Source organism: Pseudopodoces humilis, chromosome 4, assembly GCF_049639895.1.
Source record: "Pseudopodoces humilis isolate 2021_Gansu_Grassland_sample_001 chromosome 4, ASM4963989v1, whole genome shotgun sequence".
Taxonomy (NCBI): Eukaryota; Metazoa; Chordata; class Aves; order Passeriformes; family Paridae; genus Pseudopodoces; species Pseudopodoces humilis.
Window position 1 is genome coordinate 22880033 of NC_142203.1, and position 20697 is coordinate 22900729.

The 20697-nt window shown below is 37.7% G+C and overlaps 1 protein-coding gene across 4 annotated transcripts in view; it reads right to left on the reverse strand.

Moving 5' to 3' along the window:
• Positions 1-20697, reverse strand: part of ZNF608 (zinc finger protein 608) — an 84022-nt gene that overhangs the window by 58676 nt on the left and 4649 nt on the right. The window lies entirely within an intron of this gene.

Here is a 20697-nt window from a genome sequence, read left to right on the forward strand (position 1 = left end):
TCTTACATTTTAACCTAACTTTTCTATAGAGGAAAAAATGGCAAAGAATCAGATAAACACAATCTTCTCTGTCTCAACAGGCATGATATAGAAAGTTCTCCTCTCTTACGTAGCAAAGAAATACATATTTAAGCTACCCTAGACTGGATTGATTTGAGTATTGCCTAGAGAATGACCACTTACTTTCAATATTGTTTAATTAGAAGACAATGATCATGCACTTTATTAAAATTAGTGTCACAGCACTTGAATTCTGCTGAGTATTTGCTTACTGCTCCATAGAACAAACACGGTATCTACTGTTCTACCCCTAAACAACTAAAAATTATTTTGTATTCCCAAACCATGGTAAAGAGTCTGATGGTAATACAGGAATGGATACAATCACGTATTTGCACTATGGCATGGCATGGCATGCCTAATTTTCACGCCATAATATCAGAACTCGCTTTGTGGTCTTAAAACCTAGGAATTCTGAGATCACAGAGACATTTGGTTGGGTCTGTATGTAGGCACTTTTGAAGGCAATATTCAATATCAAAATTCAATATCAAAATACATTGACCATTTTCAATAAGTCTGTGGCCTCGTTGTCTCAATTTCACTGACTATAAAATGATGATAGCTTGCCCCCCCCCCCCCTTTCTTCCTTTCCTCAGTGTACTGCAAAGCTTATGGCCAGACGGTGTACTTTATTTAATTAGAACTCGTTGTAGATGGGTAAGAGGATGATTGGCTCTCGCAGTTAAGGGATTAATATTGTGTGGATGCCAAGAGAAGCTCTACTGATGTATGGGTATGTTATTGTAGCCGCCACCGGACAGCCGGGGTTGTCCAGGACATGTGGAGGGAAGGCGAGTACACGCACCCTTGCGTGGGGCACTTGTGAGCAGGAAAGGCCTGCTGCTAGGGGGCGTGGCATGGCAACACCTGACCTCCAATCAAAATGCCAGAGAGCAGCTTTCACCAATGAACAGTGAGGAAGAAGCTGACTGACGGGCTCTGGGCGGGGCCAGGGTTTCCTGATGCAACAGCGGGGGTATAAAAGGCGGAGCAGCCATTTTGTGGATGAGCATGTGGTTGATGGTCTTATGCTGCCAGAGCACACTGCTCCTTTTTTCCTTAATAAACCTTTGAAATTTTAAAAGTGAGAGGTCATTTCTCACAAACTTAACCCCCAGAACTGATGCCAGATTTTCAAGATAGCTCACAAATCAAAACAAGGGGCCAGATATTCAAAAGGACAAAGCATATTGGGTACATGAGCTTTCGTTCAGATCCTCATAATGGAAAAAGGAAGTGCTAGCCTGTTCAAAATAATCTTGCCAAAGTTCTAGGTGTTAACCACACCAAAAACCTGCCCTTCAAAAATGAAATAATAATGCTTCCAAGTGCAATTTGGTCCTTGCAAGATGAGTGAAATAACCGTGCATTGAAATATTTAGACCAAATTCCATTTTTCATTCACAAAAAAAATATTATTGTGCTTAATTTTTCCTCTCTTTGAGGGCAATTCTAGGGGCAAGGAAGAGATTGTTTCTTGACTTCGGTTTTTTCTTAATAACACAGAGAAAAATTTTGTGTGTTTTTTGTTTGGTTTGGTTTTTTGTACGTTTGTTCTAAAGAAAATGAAAGCAACTAAAACTGGAATAGGATAGCATGCCAGTGGATAACTGATAAATTATGCTGTGTATCCTTTTGCCACACAGAAGCCTTCAGCTTAGTCCAATACATCACACAAGCACAAGGGAGGAGGATGTATTGGATTTTTCTGCTACACTCACATTTGCATGAAAAGGAGCAGTCAAACGAAAATTAAGCACTTAAACAGCTTAAAAAAAGCACTGGTTCAGAATACTGTACTTCAATAAAACATTCATTGTTATTCAATGCTTGGCAAATGACATTGCCATCACATACTAGTAGAAGAACCGTGAAGAATAAATGCTGTCTGAAAAAGAGGCTTGTACTTATGCAGCGCTAATGACCATCTAAAAGAGCGATTCTGCATGGTTACATCCTCTTTGAGATTCACAGCTGCAGCTTCACAAGAGCAGTCATACATCATAATCTGCAGCCATTTTAGGCTACCTCTGTGCTTTGGAGAGCAATATGGGGACTAAGGAATTGCTAATCCGTAAAGTTACAATCAAAAACAACTTTATTCAGCGATGATGAGTGAATGTGATGACCCACCTTCCCCTTAAGGGTGGGTTATCACACTGAGGAGAAGGAAGAGGAGGTGGTATTTAAATTTTAATACTGACGACACCCTTGACTGTAACAGCAGTGTCGCACAGGGAAAAAGAGTTCCACATTTAGTTTCACTAGAGAGAAAACATAGTCATTATTAGATTTTGATTTCTAATTCAATACAACAGTGGCAGAGAGTAGCACACACGCCGTTCTTTTAAAAGGTCAGATAACTGTATTTTAAGATTATAACACTCACATTTTAATTATTGTGAAGGATTTGCTTATTGGACAACATGCTGATCCTATAAACATCATTAATTAACTGAGATACAGTGACTTTTCAGAAAGTTAACAGCTTGGGAACAAACAGTATGTCGCTGTACTTCGAAACCGATAATCAAAGGCTCTGTTATTATCCCCTAGATTAACCACAGATTTTGCAGGCAAACCAGACAGCCTCCCTTTCTCTATGCTCAACATTTGCAGCCACACCCAGCCCACTAAAATCTTTCCTCCCAATTATGCACACCTCTTTAAGCTTAGTTTTATGGAAGTAACTATGGCTCTCTGCACAATACATAGCTCATAAAACAACTCTCGGGGATCTTTAATTAGGCTAGACAAAGGAGAACAGTCCAGAAGCTACTGTCATTACTAGGCTTGTTTGTCTCACACATTAAATACCTTTGTCTCTACAACTACTTAAAGAGCATTTCTCAGATCAGGTCAATCAAGCTAGCCCTCCACTGCCCTGTAAATGGCATCTGTCATCATCCTAGTAACTCCCACACTATCTGTATATACAATTTTGGACGAGGAAGCTCTGGAAGAAATGGGGCTGGTGCCAGTTTGAGCACTTAAGAGTTCAACCAGAGGTTAACTGTAACCAGGAAAGATAGCGTTTTGATTTCAGCCCTCAGTACTTACACAGTCAATATACATCTCTTGTGTTTCTTAGGCTTCTCTGGATGAAAGTAGCTTGAAATCCAAGCAACTACACACATAAGCATCTATATGGAAATGCTGGCATACTGAAGAAAAAACTAACTCTTCAGCAATTAGTGCCATAGCCTTTTCTGCACTGTGAAAACACATTCAAGAGGAAGGAACTTAAAAATGTTTGTTGATTTATAATGGTTACTCAGAAGCTACATTTCAGCATTAAACACAGCACCATCAATAGTATCTGGCCTAGGCCACAGTCAGAAAGACGCTGAATCACTTTTGTGCTGCAAGATTGGCAACACAGTCAGTGGAGAGACTGTCATTCCCTTGCCAAAGGCTTGCACTCATTTACTTCCTATTCCTTTACAAAAAGGGGATTTTTAATTTCTTTATCATTGAACATCTTATGGAAAGTTTCCTAAGTGTATTAAATGCAGAGGAAAAGAATGTCACACCTGGCTCCCTTAACAGCAGAGATCTGCACTTAAACACAGAATCTGTCAAATTGCATCACTTGTACCAGGAATTGTATGCTTACCTATTTCCACAGGTTATCATAAATTAATTCATTGGGCACACAAGACAATCAACAGACAAATGAAGGAGCTGTTAAACACAAAGACAAGGTTGTTCCTATCTTGAGCCAGCTGCAGCAAGTTTTCCAGAGTCTGGTGGCGTGGAAACAGTGGCCAGAAAACAAAACAAAAACAACAAACAAAAAACAAACAACAACAAAAAAACAAACAACAAAAAACCTGCAAATTCCTCATGACCAGGTAACAGATGTCGTTCAGTCTCCATCCCTGCCCCAACCTCACTCAAAAAAAATCCCAAAAAACAAAAGCAAACAAAAACAACAACTTCTCCTGAAGAATGAAGAACTTAAGTGTGAATTTTCATCTAAGTGAGTAAGTGAGCTTCATTTATCTCAATAAATGATTGATGCAGTTCTAACTCTGACCATTATGCCCGAAAAATCTGTCCTTCTCATCATCTGTGATATTCTTCCTAGTAATATCTGGAGCACCTAGGCATCAGACAGGCAGATAAGAATTTCAAATGTTGCTAAAGAGATGGAGAGTTCCAAAGCAGGACAGCTAACAGAGACAGGGATTTCAGCAATTAGGTTTCTAGAAGTGCTGTCTGTGCAGGTTAATGAAAGCTTCCAAAAAAGGAAAGCCCTGACAAAGTGTTCCAGATACACAGCTTACCCTTGAGAGTGCTGTACATTTTTGCAGTTTCACAACACATTTCCTTATGAATTTGGAAATAGTTTCTCTTCTCTGTAACCAGCTGATAAGTTCACAGAAACAACAGGGGAGACAGACAGTACACCATGGAATCAGAGACTTGACTTCATATACAACCTGTCAAATGAACAGGGAAGTCTTGAGGAAACTTTTCTTCTTATATTCCACCTCTTCTACTAACACTGAGTGTGGAATAAGATGGGAAAAATATTAAAAGGCACTACAGTGTGCAAGGAACAATAGTATCTCACAAATTCAGGAAGTCTGAATAATCATTATTATTGAAGAAGGAAGAAAGGGAAGAAGGAGAAAGAATATACATAAAATAGCGATGGCCTTCAGGAAGAAAGCATGCATTACTTTTAAAATAAATTGCTGTTTATCCAGGAGATTTCAAACCACAGTCTAAATGTCCCACCTTGTAAAATCCTCCTGAATCCATCACTGAGAATACTCCTCCAGTGATATGTATTGATATATGATATGATATGATATGTATTGATAGCATTCTGGGTGGGTGCTGTTAGAACCCCACACAGGATTACAGCTCAAATTTCATTTTCAGAAACCTAACAAAACTGTTCCACTGATACCCGCAGGCTGAAGCATGCTCTGGTCATCATCTTCCAGTTCTGTCCTGGCACTGTTCCATTCCTACCCAAGCCACAGATACAGCTTCACTGCTTATCCAGATGCAAAGACTGAGGTACAGCCAAGACCTGTGCAGACACTCTTGCATGAGCACTGTGCAATGGTTCCCTTTTGTGGGAGAACTGAGCAAAACCATAACTTTTTGCATCCAGAACTGAAGAAAACAAGATTTACTACAGCCTGCTTCCACAGAGGAAGAATCAGACTGAAGAACTTCTGTAGTGCTGTAACAGGAGTTAGTCTTGGATATACTGGTTCCTCTAAGAGCAGCCTAACTTAAACCAAACAAAAATAAATGTGTTTTCCTACACCAAAGACATGTAATGATGCTTTGCTCTCACCCCAAACCAACAAATGCAGTAATTCCACTCTAAAGTCCACTACAAGTTTGATTTTAAATAAAGTTGCAATTTGAAAGGAGATTTTCACTTGATCTCTAAGTACTATTTCCTCTCTGCTCATAGCCTGGTCTGTTAGCAAAAGATTTACAAACTTAGTAACAACTGAAAGAAATTAACCTAATTACTTGACAAACCTGCTGTACTGTTTTGAGGTTTCCAGATAAACTGACCTTCTCTAAGTCAAAACACTGAAAATACTGAAAGTACAGGAATGAACCACAGAAGTGTCACACTCCTCATCTGTGGAGCTGATTTTTATTCACAAAAGCAAACACAGTGACTTACTGTACAACAATGGCAAGCCAAACAAGACAGAGGAAACTGTGCTCTAACCTCTATAGTTGAACTTCAAAGGCTTGTTCCCTACAAAATACTTAAATATCTTAGTGCAAGTTACACCACCAACTCCCCATTCAATTTTGAAAGTAATGCTGTATTAGTGTGGCTCTTCTGGAAAGAATTAAAAGTTGATAAACATAATTATAAGAAAGATGAGCTCTTATGACACCATAAATACTATCCAGAGCTATTGTTATCCTAATGAGCTAAAGTGTCAAAGGGCTTATTACCAGCCCCTTGGCTTCCAGTACAACAATAACAAAAAAGTAAGACAAATTTCTATCAAATTTCTCCAAATTCCAAGATTAAATTATTTCTTTGTCTAATTGTTAATTTAGAATGCAAAGTTTCTTTTGAATTTACTGAAACCCACATTCAGGGCAACATAACTTAATCATTGGTGTAATGGTTTTCACTCTACCAAGGATACAAATAAGTTTATTAAGTCCATCAAGCACTTGGCAAGGTACTACTGGTAAAGAAAAATATTCGATATTCACAATATTGATCAAAAATTAAAGACTTACCCTGGAGTTATTTTGTCTACCGGTAGTTAAGACTTGTATACATACACACACACCAAAAAAAAGCAATTTTGTTTTGAAAATTTAGGAAACTTCATTTGTCATTTCAATGTTGTAGTTTTTAACTTGCAGTCTGAAGACCAACTGTGTATCTGTTAGAAGCAATAATAATCAGGAAATTATGTATGTGTAAGTAGATGCAAAAATTACTATTATTTTGCCTTAAATTTTCCTACTGCAAATTTCTTATTACAAACTGGTTTTATACATTATACAGATTTTAAAGTACAGTGTGAACAAATCACAATACCATGCATATAATGCAAAGTTCTTTAATAGTCATTAAGAATACTGCTTTCAGTCACTTCAGGTATGTCAATGCTCATTTTACCAAACATATCAGGTAACAACCTGGTTTAATGTTTCCACAGACACAGTCATTTCAGAGCCTATGGAGAATACAAAGGGACATAAACATACACAAATACGTTGATAATTAGTTTGCATATAAAGGACACAGGTCTTACATAACTTCCACAGCAGCATTCTTCTTGCAGAGATGTCAGTGCTCATGCTGCTGCTCATTTTGAAGCAATTGGCTTCTGTGCCTATATGGGATGGGTGAAGTGGCCCATTACTAGGGAATGCAGTGAGGAGCAAATTCTATGTACTGTCTCTCATTCTTGTGATCAGAAAATTGAAGCAGAAACAGAATCTGAAGCAAGAAACACTATTAAGAATGTTTTTCTGAGTTGTTACTTAGTATTTTCTGAGTTGTTACTTAGTAGACTCTAGTTTGAGGGATATATATTCTTAATTGCACTGGCAACACACTATTTGTTTGTTCACAAGCAGAGTGCAACATTTTATAACACATCAGTGAATTTCAGTCAAGCAATATGTAAAGAAACAAGGCACAGCATTGCCAAGCACTTAAAAGGTCACACCTGAAGCTCATTAACTTTTTTCTCGTCCCTTTTGAAAATTACACAGTATAATTACACACTAAAAGCTTTCCTATTATTATACTGCATTTCAAATAAGAACAACTGACAAGATCTTTTCTTCACACATCTTCTAATTTTTCTTTACACAAACTTGACACTAGCCAAAGGGAAAAATGCCCATTTTATTATAAGTTAAGGGGATCAAACTAAAAATGTATTTTATTACTAGAGATGACCAGACACAAGTTACTGAACTCAGTTATATCTACTCTTTTTCCCATGTAAATTACTACAGCCACTGAAGATGCAAAATGGAATAGTTGTTCTACATAGGCCAAATATAATCTTCAAATAGTTTATAATCTGATCAAATCAAAGCCTATTTCTACACAAATAATCACAACTTGTTTTCTCAAAAGGCTTTGCTGACCAAGATACTGAGGATCTTCTGTAAAATAAAATGTTTTACTTTCCATGCCTATGGACCTGTTTCCTTATTCAGACTTTGTAAATTCACTTTCTCAGCAGTGACAAAGAGAAGTCATAGAAAATTCAACTCAGAAGGTAAGAATTTTGAAAGGCTATAAATTATTGAAAAGGTGAGTTTTAACTGAAGATGCTTAAACAACATTTACAGCAGAGGCTACTCCATTTCTGCTATAATGCTTTCTTGGCTTTGATCTTTAAACCAATGACTCATGAAAACGATATCTTCAAATTTACAGGCCACCAGTAAGTGGGTCTTTAAAAAAATGTTGTACAACAATAAAACAGGAACCACAAGCACTTCTTAACCATTTGAACTGCCAGCTAATTAATTATGATACTGAAACAAAGGCCTATTAAACAAAACTTGCTCTTAAAAAGGAGAGGAAAAAAAACAAGACAGAAGAAAAAGGGGGGTAAGCCGTTCTAGTAAGCAAACCAAATGGCATATTGGGGAGAGAGGTTTAAGAAAATGTATTATGTTTGCTCAAATTAACAGAAGCATTTCTTCCCCCACCCCATTCAAAAAGAAAACAAAATAGGGCAGCTCTTCTTGCCACAGACTGGTGCCCCTTAGCTGGAAGCAGCTCCAGTTGTCAGGTTCCTGTCAGCACCTAAGTGCACCAACACTTCCCTTCTCCCACTCTTTTGTTCCAACTTAATATGTGCAGTTTGTTCAGCAGTCTTTGCTGTTAAACAATTCATTTTTTCCTTGTCTCCTCTGCTTTAGGAGGAGGCAAAAATAGCAGGACTTAGGCACAAAATATAAAGCTCATTTCCTGCACCTTAGTGCCTCATTCTTTCACCTTCTTGTCCATAGGATTTAGCTACCAAATAGGTCTTAATCTGTAAACAAATGATTTGCTCTACAATTAAGCCATTCACGTCTTTTTTTTTTTTTTTTTTTTTCTCCCCTTGCTTTCTTCAGCTGCTTGGCTGCTGTCCAATGTAGAGGCTCATAGGTTCTTCTATTATTTAGTGCTGGTTAAAAGGCAATAAGCTCATTTAGAGTTTATAAAACTATAAGCTATCAACAAAAGCATTTAATGCTTCTCTGAAGCACTGTGATTTTTGCCTGAAAAATTAATAATGTGCAGTTGCATGTTTGTGTGTGTGTACACATACATCTGGATGATGCGTGGGGGTGGTTTTTTATGTACTGTCCTGGTTATTCACTTGGCATATTTTTTAAAAAGTCAGTTATTGTAAGCTACAAATACATACATTTCACTCAAATCTTAATTGACTGTGTACTTTTTTATCAACAACTGACAATCACAGGAATTGAGATTCACCATGGCTACAAAGCTGAACCTCAAATACTTGGATGTTGTATGAGAAAAAAAATGCCATGCTACTGCAGCATTTCACAATGTTTGCAAATACTGTTTCTTTATAGAACGATGTTGTGAATCACAGGAGTCTACTAGAGTAAATGAAACCTTCAGAGAAATAAATATCATGTTAGCTTTTTCATCTCTGCAGTTAAAAGTCACTGATGACTCAAGAGAAAATAACATTAAGATAATTTTCCTTTATTTCTATTTTCAAATTTTTGTTCTTTCTGGAAAATAAGTTCTCAAGCATTAAAATCGGAACACAACATGTATCTATTTGCCTTCATGAAGATGTTTCTACATACAACATGGGATTAGCAGGCTACCATCTCAATGTGAGCCAGTAAAGGCAATTAAATATTTTTTTAAAAACATGTCTGTATGTTTTTAATACTTAATACTTTAAATAAGTAAAGTATTGTAGGTGGATAGATAAATTTACAGGTGTAAATCTCATTTAGAAATGACTGGTACTTAGCCATTTCAATTTCAGCAATATACTCCCAATGAAATTCTGCAAGCCTATTTAAAGTCTATTACGGCTGCTGACATCAATCTGCCAGGCTTTAGAGTGCTAATCTCCACTAAAGATTTTCACCTACAAGTTTAGCTGCTGGTATATTTTAATTAAATACTCTGTGCTTCTCTACATACACAACTACATAAGGCATTAGGGGTGGATGGGCAATAGGGCAGAACTGTCACAGAGCACCTAATGCTAGTTTTGGCTGAATAAGGAATGAAGTTCTGACTCCCATTAGATTCCAGTCCTCTCCTCAGGGTGTTAGTCCCGATTTCCACACTTTCCACTCAAAATCTCACTTCTTCCCACCTCAATACAATATATTCCTACTGTAGCTACTCGTAAGAGAATGAACACTACAAGAAAACCCTCTAAATTTAAGGTATCATATTTTAAATGTACACCCATGCACTCGTGTATGGATGCATACACAAGCACAGGTCCATACAAAAGGACACACAAAAAGATTTTAATTAGCTGTACCTATTAAGACTCACCAGAGATCAAACAGGTCTCTGTCCCTCCCCCCAGTCAAATGACAACTTCTTAAGTTGCAGATAATAGGTGGCAGTCAGACAGGTGTCAGGTATGTATGTTCATCCTGAAAAACTACTTAAAGGTTAAAAAAAAAAAAAAAAAAAAAAAAAAAAGTGCTAACCCTGCAGAAACTAAATGCCTCTTAGCCTGAACTGACACAGCAATCACGTCCATATTTAAATGTTAATTATATGTATTCTTAACTTGTTTAATTTATCGAAATACAATGTACCCTCAATAGTTACCAACCAGTTGAAAACGTTTTGTGAAAATTAAGCAGTAAGGGGCATTTGAAACCTTTAAGAAATACTCCAGTTTGAGAAAAAATATAAGTCTTGGATGTAGTTTGAATGTAGTTGGCAACTTTTCCACCTAGAGTAAATCTGAAGGCTCAAAAATAAATATTCAAGAGCATTAATTTGTTTCTAGATGTGTGCGTGCAAGTAAAACAGCAGCCATAATGTGGAAATTTGAGTCACATTTTGCAACTAATTGGAAGCAGATTAGAATTCTGCCTCAGGGGAACATTGTCAAACTAGAAGCTGGAGCAAATGAAGAAAGAGGTGAAAGCATCGTGAAGAGCTGACAGATTTACAGTGCTCAAGGCAATAAACGGGTACTAGATGAAAATGAATGTGCTTCACTGTACTGCATGCAGTTTTCAGTCATATCTCAGCAATAAGAGCATACAGCCATGAAACAATTATTTTCAGAGAGATGGCGAATGAAAGAGCAAGAACGAACAAAACACTATTCAGGTGGCGTGCAAAAGAAACTATAAATCATACAGTGGCTCAAGTTGTTACAAGAATAATATAATTGGTCATAGTAGGTCCTGTTCTGCAACCTAGACTCATCTCAAGTAAGGGATTACAGAGACATAACACAAGGAACTACTTACTTGAGTTGGAAAAGGACAGTAAGCTCTTGCTCAGTGTGGGTAAGAGTCAAAGCATTAAGCTCTTAAGGGGAAAAAAAAACCACACCGATTTTACATTTTTAAAGCTAAGAAAAACACAGAACCCTGCAGACAGATAAATCAGAGGCATAAGGGGAAAAGCCTTTTTAGGGGGTGATTAGGAAAGGCTGAAGGAGATCATAAAATGAAAATAAAGTGCAGAGGCTAATATACCAATGCTGTAATGGAAACAGCTGCTAGCTTTCTCCTTCAGTGCTTGGCATCCATTGCAGCATCACAGGAAAGACTGTTAAAAGATCTGGACATGAAATGTAAATAAAACTATTAGCCAAAACTCAGTTGCTGTATTTATAAAACAGTAGCAGCTCTTTTTTTGTGTATGTACGTACATGTGTGTATATCTATATATCTATATATATATATACATACACCTCCAGTATGTGTGTGAATATCTATACTGATATATATACATGCACATGTGTATGCATAACCCTCTCCTTAAGCAGCAACTAGCAACACTATTCCATAATATTACACCTTAATATTGGCTGAAGTTGGCAAGAACATCAAATTATGTTGTATTTTTTAATTTTATGTAAAACTGGGTGTGGAATAACCTTCATTGTTCTCAGAATGTAGCAGTACTTTTCCTTCAAATTCCAGAACTCCAGTGCAATACAACATATAGTGCCTAACATTAAACACATAGCAAAAATTAACCATCAGAACTTTATATCAGATATGTTCATGATATCCATAAATACTCCCGCATATTAGATCCTTGCAGTCAGTGCAAGCTAACAAAACAAATGCCTCAACATTTACTAAATCAGATTTTAAACTCCTACCAGCAAAACAAAGTTCAACAAAGTAACAAGGTCCAGTTCTAATTGTATTTGCTTCTAACTATTACCTTTGGTTGAAGAGATACAGATCTAGTTTCATTTCCCTCCTTCAAAAAGAAAGAATTGGCAAGAACATGAAACCCTGAAACATGCAAATACTGTCATTACTTCACTGCTACAAGCCTATAATTAAGCACAGATTGGGTAGTACTATCCATGTAGTGTGGCGAACCACACTCAAATAAACAGTTCTCCACGAAGAAAGAAAACCCAAAGACCAAACCCTTCCAATTCAAACATTATTGTTCCTTTTAACATAAGCCATCCACAGAAATCAGCCAAGGAGGTGACAGGAAATCCAAAAATAATTTGGTTTGGCCCTGCACACTATGAGAAAGGAGATTACAGTTTGCTTTTCACTCTTCTTACTGGTTGAGGGAAGTGGTGAAAACTATGAAAGCTATGCTTACGTAACAAGCAACTATGGTACCCACAGACCTATTTCTACCAGAGTTCAGCACAGCATCACTGAAATTCATCAATAAAGGTGACATTTGAATAGCATGAACTTGTGTTGCAGGGGGATGGGCTTAACAAAACCCCTGAATTAATTCAATGGATAATGCAAATGACTAAATGTGTGCAAAATCAAACTGTCTAGTGAGCACAGTTAAAGAGGCCAGATGTGCCTCAAAATTTCCTGGGAAACACAGCCTAAACTTGGCGCTTTCTTTTATCAGAATGAAGAAAGCAAACTCTGAGAGTTTACAAAAGTGTGACCAATTGGAGCTTAGTCTTCTGTTGCTAATTGAAGCATGGAAAAAAATAGTTTCTGAGGGCAAACTACAAACATATACTTTTTATATTCCACTACCACATGATAAAAAGCAGAATCAAGCTGACTGGTAGAAATTTGACTGGCAACCAAAGAGCAACCTATTATTTCAAACTGTTATGGGAAAGCAATAAAATTGCTACCAGGTCTCCTCATGTTACTCTTCAATAAAAAAAAGCCATTGGGGAAATAAGAGGAAAAGAAAACACATCAAAACCTCTGAAGTTTCTTTTAAGTAAAAATACACTTCTGTGGTGTTATGCCATCTGCCTCTTGGTTAACATGACAAGACAACTCAACAACTAGAATGCTAGTGTTTTGAAAACACCAAGTAAGCACAATCAATAGATTTTAGTTTGCTCTTTTGACTGCAAAAAAATTAATTCACACGCCACTATTGGCATATGCTTCAAACATCCTCATGAGGTCATTTTCCTTCCAGTATTATTTGGTGTCGTTTCTCTGGAGACAAACACCTCAGCCAAGATGTGTTTGTGCACAAAAGTGAGATTTAGGGTAGGAAGAATCAGAAGCTGTGAGAAGACACGGGAACCAAATGTTTGGTATTTTTTTCTAATAAGTTAACGAAGATTTATCATAAAGGACATATAATTGAACATAGCACAATTTCACTTCAAAATCAGTGAAACAAAGAGCTTCACATTTAATTCCTAATAGGTATTACAGGCAGAAGCTAGAGAAATTGATCCTTTCACGTTGAGATTTAGCAGTATTTGTCAAGTTATCGTAAAAGCAGACATACCATAAATCTCTGTCTTTAAACACAACTTTTTTACTCGCAGTTTTGGCTTAAGATTTCAGAAAATTTAATCAACATCATAGTGACCCCAGGGTTGGAAAACCTGTCTAACAGACATGATTCCTATTTTATTGCACACAACTTGCCCTGAACACTCGCTTGAACTATTTAATCAAGCAGTGTTATACATATATAAGCATATGTATCATGGAAGCATATATGTACATGGGGCATCAGAGCAAACTACCTATTCCACTCCTTGATATTTCTCTTTTTCAAAAAAGAAAAAAAAAAAAAAATTACAAAGAACCTACTTGTCAGTCAAGTTGCTCTGAATAGTTTTACAACCTTTCATTCAAATGTAAAGGCTTTGTTCCAATTGCCAAGACCACTTTGTAAGAGTTAAAAGAGAAAGTGCAACAGAGTGCTTACTGAAATCCTACAGCACAACCAAAAGTCATTCTCTAGCCTTCCTCTTTGCCCAAACGGCTACTCACTGCCTTCAGTAAATTGTGGTATTAAACCAAGAGTGTAACAACAATTTTTAAAAATCGTAATTTAAAATCTCATTTAAGAAAATCCCTCAAATCCTGCTGTAACAACTGGTAATTGTATTTATTAAAATTATCACATCTCAAACATATTTTTAAGCTTATTAAAAAATGATAGGTTGTGTTACTGTTCACTTTGGTGAAAAACTGCACTGAAAAAGAGCTGCACCTAGCAGAAACAGTGGTACAAAAAGAGAAAAAGGTTTATAAAACGCTATATATATGAACCTTTATGATTTTTTTAAACGGGTATTTACTTTTTGCAACTATGGCGTCATCAGAAATTTTCATGAAAGACTGTTTTGCTATCTTTCACCCAACAGGAAATGTTATGTACAGACCACATTTTTTAAAAAAATATCAATATATATTCTATGATTATTAAGAAATACAAATAACTCTTTGATGTGTAAACACACTAAAACAAATGCTAGTTTTTAGCAAAAAATACAGCCAGCCCTTCAGTTGAAGCCCATCCACAGATCCACAGGTGTGAGCCTATCTGAGGACTCACAGCAAGACATTTCTGTCATAAAAAAATGAAGCACAGCTAAAAAGTCAGACAACCTCCAGCCATTCAGGAAACATAGCAATATATCACCATGTGCATTAGAACATCATATAAGTACACTACAAAGCTGGTACAATATTAAGAATACTATAAAAATAATAGCCTGGTTGTTGGATCATTTGTACAAAGTATCTTAGCTCAGATCAGAGTAGACTCTAAAACCTGTTTACATTCAGCAATCCCAACTGCATACCGTGGAAGAAATCTGGAACATGCCACTCAAAAAGTGGATTCCATATTTAAGAAATACGGACCATGGGGCAGTAACACAAAACTGCCTAAACTGCTGCGGGAGAAATCTAACCTTTTCCAAGGGTGGGTGACAGAAATCCAAAAAATATATATATGCCGTTATCCAAGATGGAAGTAAAGGTGAAGGACAGCTGAAATGTTAGTACTTCTACAACGATACTCCTGATTATGCTTGTAAAACATGCTCAATATCACATGTATCACTAAAAGTATAAAATGTCAAGAAACACTGGGGTATTTTTATTCTTTTAGAAATTCAAATCGCATGGATAACACAGGGCACATAAAGGGGAACCTGCATTCAATGTGTAAGGGATGTGTCCAGTTAACAGAAAGCAGACCCCAGGCTCTCCCACTAATGTCAGTTCGATGGAGATAACCCATTTCTTACGCGGTATAAAAAAAGGCATCAGTTTTACCACGCAAAAAACCCTGCAGATTTCAGATTTGTGATTTACGTTGTTGTCGATAAAATAGCTTTCCAATTATGAAGGAATGCATTCTGTGTTAATGATCACAACCAGGGGTCCAAGCTTTACTCTTTTGTCAGAACTACAGCAGATCCTCCCCGCAGCTTCACCATTAACATGTCTGTTTCCTGTCAGACCACTCAGAGATAATGTCATTTATCTCAGGACGGCACAAGACCAGTCATTAGCTTCAGTAAAAGACCTCAAACAAAGGCCGGATGGCGTTTTATCCAGGGCTCATAGGCTGCAGCCAAGAATCTCATTGCCTAACAGTTTAGAACAAGTTATCTTTAAAAGAGTGATTTTCTCCCTATCAACAATTCTAGAACACTTCACTGAACAGCAGTAAAGTCTGCATGGAAAATTTTAGTCAATGATTTTATCATATGCAATTAGGCGCCTGATAAGAGCTTGCTAAAGTTATCCGCTAAGAGGATGGGGTGGTTTTTTTTGGTTGTTGTTGTTGGGGGGGGGGTGGGGGGGAAGTTGTGGAGTTTTTTTCCCCTTCGTTTTACTTCATAAGGAAAGACAGAGTAAATCAGGTTCTACCTCAATAGCAAGACCTTTGAAGAATTGACCCTTATTGTGTTTGCCTGCAGGAGGTGATTCACTATTGTAAATTCTTCAATGACTGAGCTTCTGGAAATCTCTTTAAATGAAAGTGGAACTGGTTAACGGTGTGTACGAACATGTGTTTTCACAGTCTCTCTTGTATTATTGCATTTCAGAAAGCTTCTATAAAGTGCCAGGTGAAGTTTTTAAAATAATGATAATAATAATTTAAAAAATAAAGAGAGTCGGAAAAATACAAACAAATCTCAGCTTTTCAATTCCTGCACTTATGCTGAAAACTAGAAACAGATGGTACTTTCCATGTTACTTGAATCTGGTTATTGAACACCTCTATGATTACGGGAGATTTTGCTTAGCACTTTTAACATACATTTCATTTATTGGACTATAAAATGCTACTTTGGAAAAACAAGTCTTTATATAGCTATAATTAAAACAGTCTTGCAGGAAAGACCTTTAACATGGAGAACACGGTTAACCTCATGACATCTGGACAATCAGTTCTTTCCTCTTTACTGGGTATTTACGAAGTTATTAAAATTGTAAAATTACTAATGCCCAAAGTGAATTATTTTTCCAGTAGTTCCGAATATGGTTATCAGCTTCCCTACTTTCTTTGATAGATGTTCTAGACCAGCCTCCATTGTGCTACACTAACTCTTGCTTTGCACAGGAATTCAATAGAAGATCTGGTCATACATATTGTCAGAGGTCAGCAGGTTCACACGGAAAGCTTTCCTCGGCCAAAGGGCAACACCTCTTCACCCAGCTCAAAAAGCATCGTCACACTACTAGACAGCACTACAGAACTTTGAGAACCTTGAGCTGTGCTTATTGTTAGACACCCATACTTATCAATGTTTTTAACAGCTAAATCCCTTATGTAGCTTTCAAAACAGTTTGCTGTCAAACAACAATAGACTTTGTTCTTTAATTACAGCAAGTGACCTCCCTGCCCTTTTATTTCACAGTGAATAAACTATACACAAGGCTGGCAAGGAAAGTACATGAAGAGCATATCTCCATAACATCATTAATCAAAGCATGTACTTAAATGATTTACATCATTAGGTAAAATTCACCCAGAGATTCCTGATGGTGAACAAAACACTCTCAAATCCTAACACTAAAACACAACAAAGAAAGTGAAGATAAATAATACTAGCCAACATGTTAATTTGCTAAAGATAGCTTTCAAATGTGAAATGCAGTCTTAATGAGAAAGACTAAGCTAAAAAAAGAGAAAAAATCCATCCTGGAGTATCACTAGATTGATACATTTAGAACTGTAACTAAATCCTTCTGACTACAGCTTTGTATCTTTGACATTAATTTCATGTAAACATGCTGATATTCACATACCAAATAAAGTTTTCCCATATCTCAGAGCAAATTATCACTGAATGAATTCCAAAAATCTCCTTGCCATGCACACGAAGCAAATTTTGTAGCTATTCTGAACATTTTTCAATGTAGCAGCTGTTAAAAATACAAAAACTTAGCTGGAACAGATGAAGAGTTCATGCTGACAAACAATCAGTAACTGTGCTAAAAACCGTATGGATGAGAAATGGAAAATGGAGACAGGTTTTAACACCAAAAATCTTAGGAGTGGTTAGCCTACCTGTCAAAGCTACTTATTCAGACATGTCATTGGTGGCTTAGCCACAAAATGGACTGCACAAATATAGCTCAAACATCTTAGAATTACAGCACACTTTGACTTTATCCACATATTAGGGGAGTGGCAACTTTTACAACATACTTGCGGTTTCTGCATAAAAGAGCCAGCAGAACACAGTCACTGATTTAATTAGGCTTCATAAGATTCAATTTATCATGTTTTACATGACTTTCTGCAGCAAGGAAACATAATAAATAGACTAAAAATAGAATTGAAACATGCTGCGAAAGCTAAATAGTGACTACAACTCCTGGGAATCTGCTCCAAGCTTTTCACAAATAGTAAACAAATGCAGTATTATATTCCACACCACATATAAAAACATGTAGATATTGAATCAGCAGTCATGAACTCATTTGATTCTAAAAGGAAACTTCCGAATTCATGAGGAATGTCCTGCACAACAGTAAGATAACTGAACACTGATTTCAACATGCAGGCTGAAAATTATGTATACAAGTTGCTTTGTGCAAGTATGGCATGTATGTTCTAGCATACAAACAGTCAAAGCAATAACACTTCAACAACCTTTAAAGAATTCTTTCCAATGACGATAAATCATTTTGGGGGGGGGGGGGGGGGGGCGGGGAGAGAAAAGCAGAATGACAAACATGGAACACTCGAACGTTACTAATATTGCCACTGTCTGGACTTAAAGTATCAACCATTACCAGCAACAAGCTACATCATCGCCATCGTTATCATCATCATCATTATTATTCTAAATGGGAACACTGTTGGCTAAGAAAAACGCTAAGGGACGTTACTTAAGATAGCAAGCACACCATTGTGCCAGACAATGGCCAAGGCTGCACGACTCTGATGTGCAAAGCCTGTATTAAAGTCGATGTGTGCCAACAGCAGCGGCTGTTGCTGGAAATGCAAGCTCCAGACCTCCTCCTGGAGCGACATCTACAACACACAGAGTGTGCCACTGACGCTGAACTCCTCCATACGTGTTTACTTCTGAATTTGCATGCCATCCCATTTACATTGCACATAAGATTACTTGTGCGTATATAGATTCTTCATACAATTTCCTGTGTGACTAGAGAGTTGAAAGAACACAAAAACGGGAGAAACCACACCACCCTCTAATCTCTGTTGCCATGGCAGCAGCCTTTGAGATACTGAAATGTTCAGATTGCCAGCTAAACAAAATTGTTGAATGTGAACATTTGGCTGAGAGATTAAAAGGCTAAGGGGGTTGCAAAAGGGCAGTACCTCCCACATTCCAGGCAGCCACTGAATCCAATCAAATGGCTCTGACTCTTTAACCACAGTCATTGTGAAGACCGGATTAGGGCAATTTATCTAGATAGTTAAAACAGATTAGAGAACTGCAATTTGAAGACTATTGGCAACAGAAGTAAATGCCTACTGTACTAAGTTAATAAAGAGACCATGAGATTTTTGGACACCTTTCTGCAGTGAACAGCACTTTTCAGAAATCAAAATGCAAACATACACACATGAATTACACAGCAATCTGGTTTTCTCATCTGCATTTAGACAAGGTCATAAGGCTCATTCAAATTCATCCATAGATATGCTATCTTAAAAGCAATAATATGCATACAATATGAAATTTAATTTGTTCCTTGCCTTGAACAGAATCCCTTGGAATTATCTTCCAATACTAACCAATATCTGATATCACAAACACCCAAATCTAATCCACCAGTCGATTTAGTATTACAGAAGCTTCATGACTGAAATACAAAAAACTGGTGGCCAGTCATAAGAAGACAGAACTCCTGACTCCCTGAGACCTTCAGCCCTCCCAGACACTTGCAGTCCATACAGTTAACACCGACCTGAAAGTTTCCCCATTTCTGAACATTCACTCAGGAAAGTTGTAAAAGCAGGTCATTTAGGACCAACAGCTGACAAGACAGTCACAATCTAACACCCTGAGATAGTTCATTTGGAGGGTGTTGGTTTGCTTTAGCTTTCCGGCAGACCAGGTTCTCTTTGTTTAACAACCTGTAGAATTTGCCGTACTTGTAATCCTGGGCCAACACTCGCCCTCTGGAGCCCCAGAAGATGGCTTCTGCCCTAGGGACAGAACTCCCACCAACACCAGAACATCCTTAAACCAGCAGTTGACAAAAGACAACAAGGTTTCCCCTCCACCTTTCCCGAAGAATAGAGTAGTGGCCATCTATTCATCTATTCATACAGAAAGCATCCTTGTAATAGAAAGGAATAAAACCACACACTCCCATCTGATTTTTTTCACACATTTCAACCACCCAACAAACAAGCAGTTCAAATCCAAGAGCCAGCATGGCTCAGAGAGGAAAACTCCCCCAAGACAGGAGAAAAACTGCTCCACTCTGCTCCAAAAGCTGTTTTGCACACACCATTCTCATCACAAGGTGCATTTCCCTCCTCCCAGCATCCTCCTTCCAGGAAGACAAGAGGCATTGCCTGTCTACTGGCTCCGTCCTCCCAGTCGCTACAGCAGCTTCTGGGGCCTCTAGGCTACAGTGCTACGGAAGCCCCCAGCACAAAAAGCATCCTGCATCTCCACGAAGCACAGCGGCGGAGCCCTGGTCTCTGCCGATAGCTCCCATTTCCTCCCCCAAACACAGTCTCAGCTCTAAGCAGTGGGTCAGAGAAGGGAGAAGGGTTCCTTTACACTTTGGGAGAGGAATGGACACAAATGCCTGCAGATGTTGTGGAAGAGAATCAGCACATACAAGACCTGCTGTGCCAGGAGCCTGAGCTATTCACACCAGCCTGCGAACACATGCCATCCCACTGGTACCGCCGTGCTCTGCTAAAACTGGGGACAGCTCAGTCAGGGTCATCTCTGCGTTTCTCCTTCTGGGCAAGTGCAATTAAAACGAACAGACAAAACAGAAACGTTCTCCAGGTCTGACGACAGGGAGAGGAAATCACAAGGAAGAGCAGCACGCTGGAAACATGGGATCTTCCACATAGGAAAGAGGTCTCTGGGTTGGTTTTTGTTTGTTTGTTTGTTTTGTTGTGGTTTTGGGGTTTTTTGGCTTTTTTTTTTTTTTTTTTTTTTAAGGGAAGGAGGAAGGACATACGCATGTTACAAATACACAGCAGAGAGGACAAAGGAGCCAGAC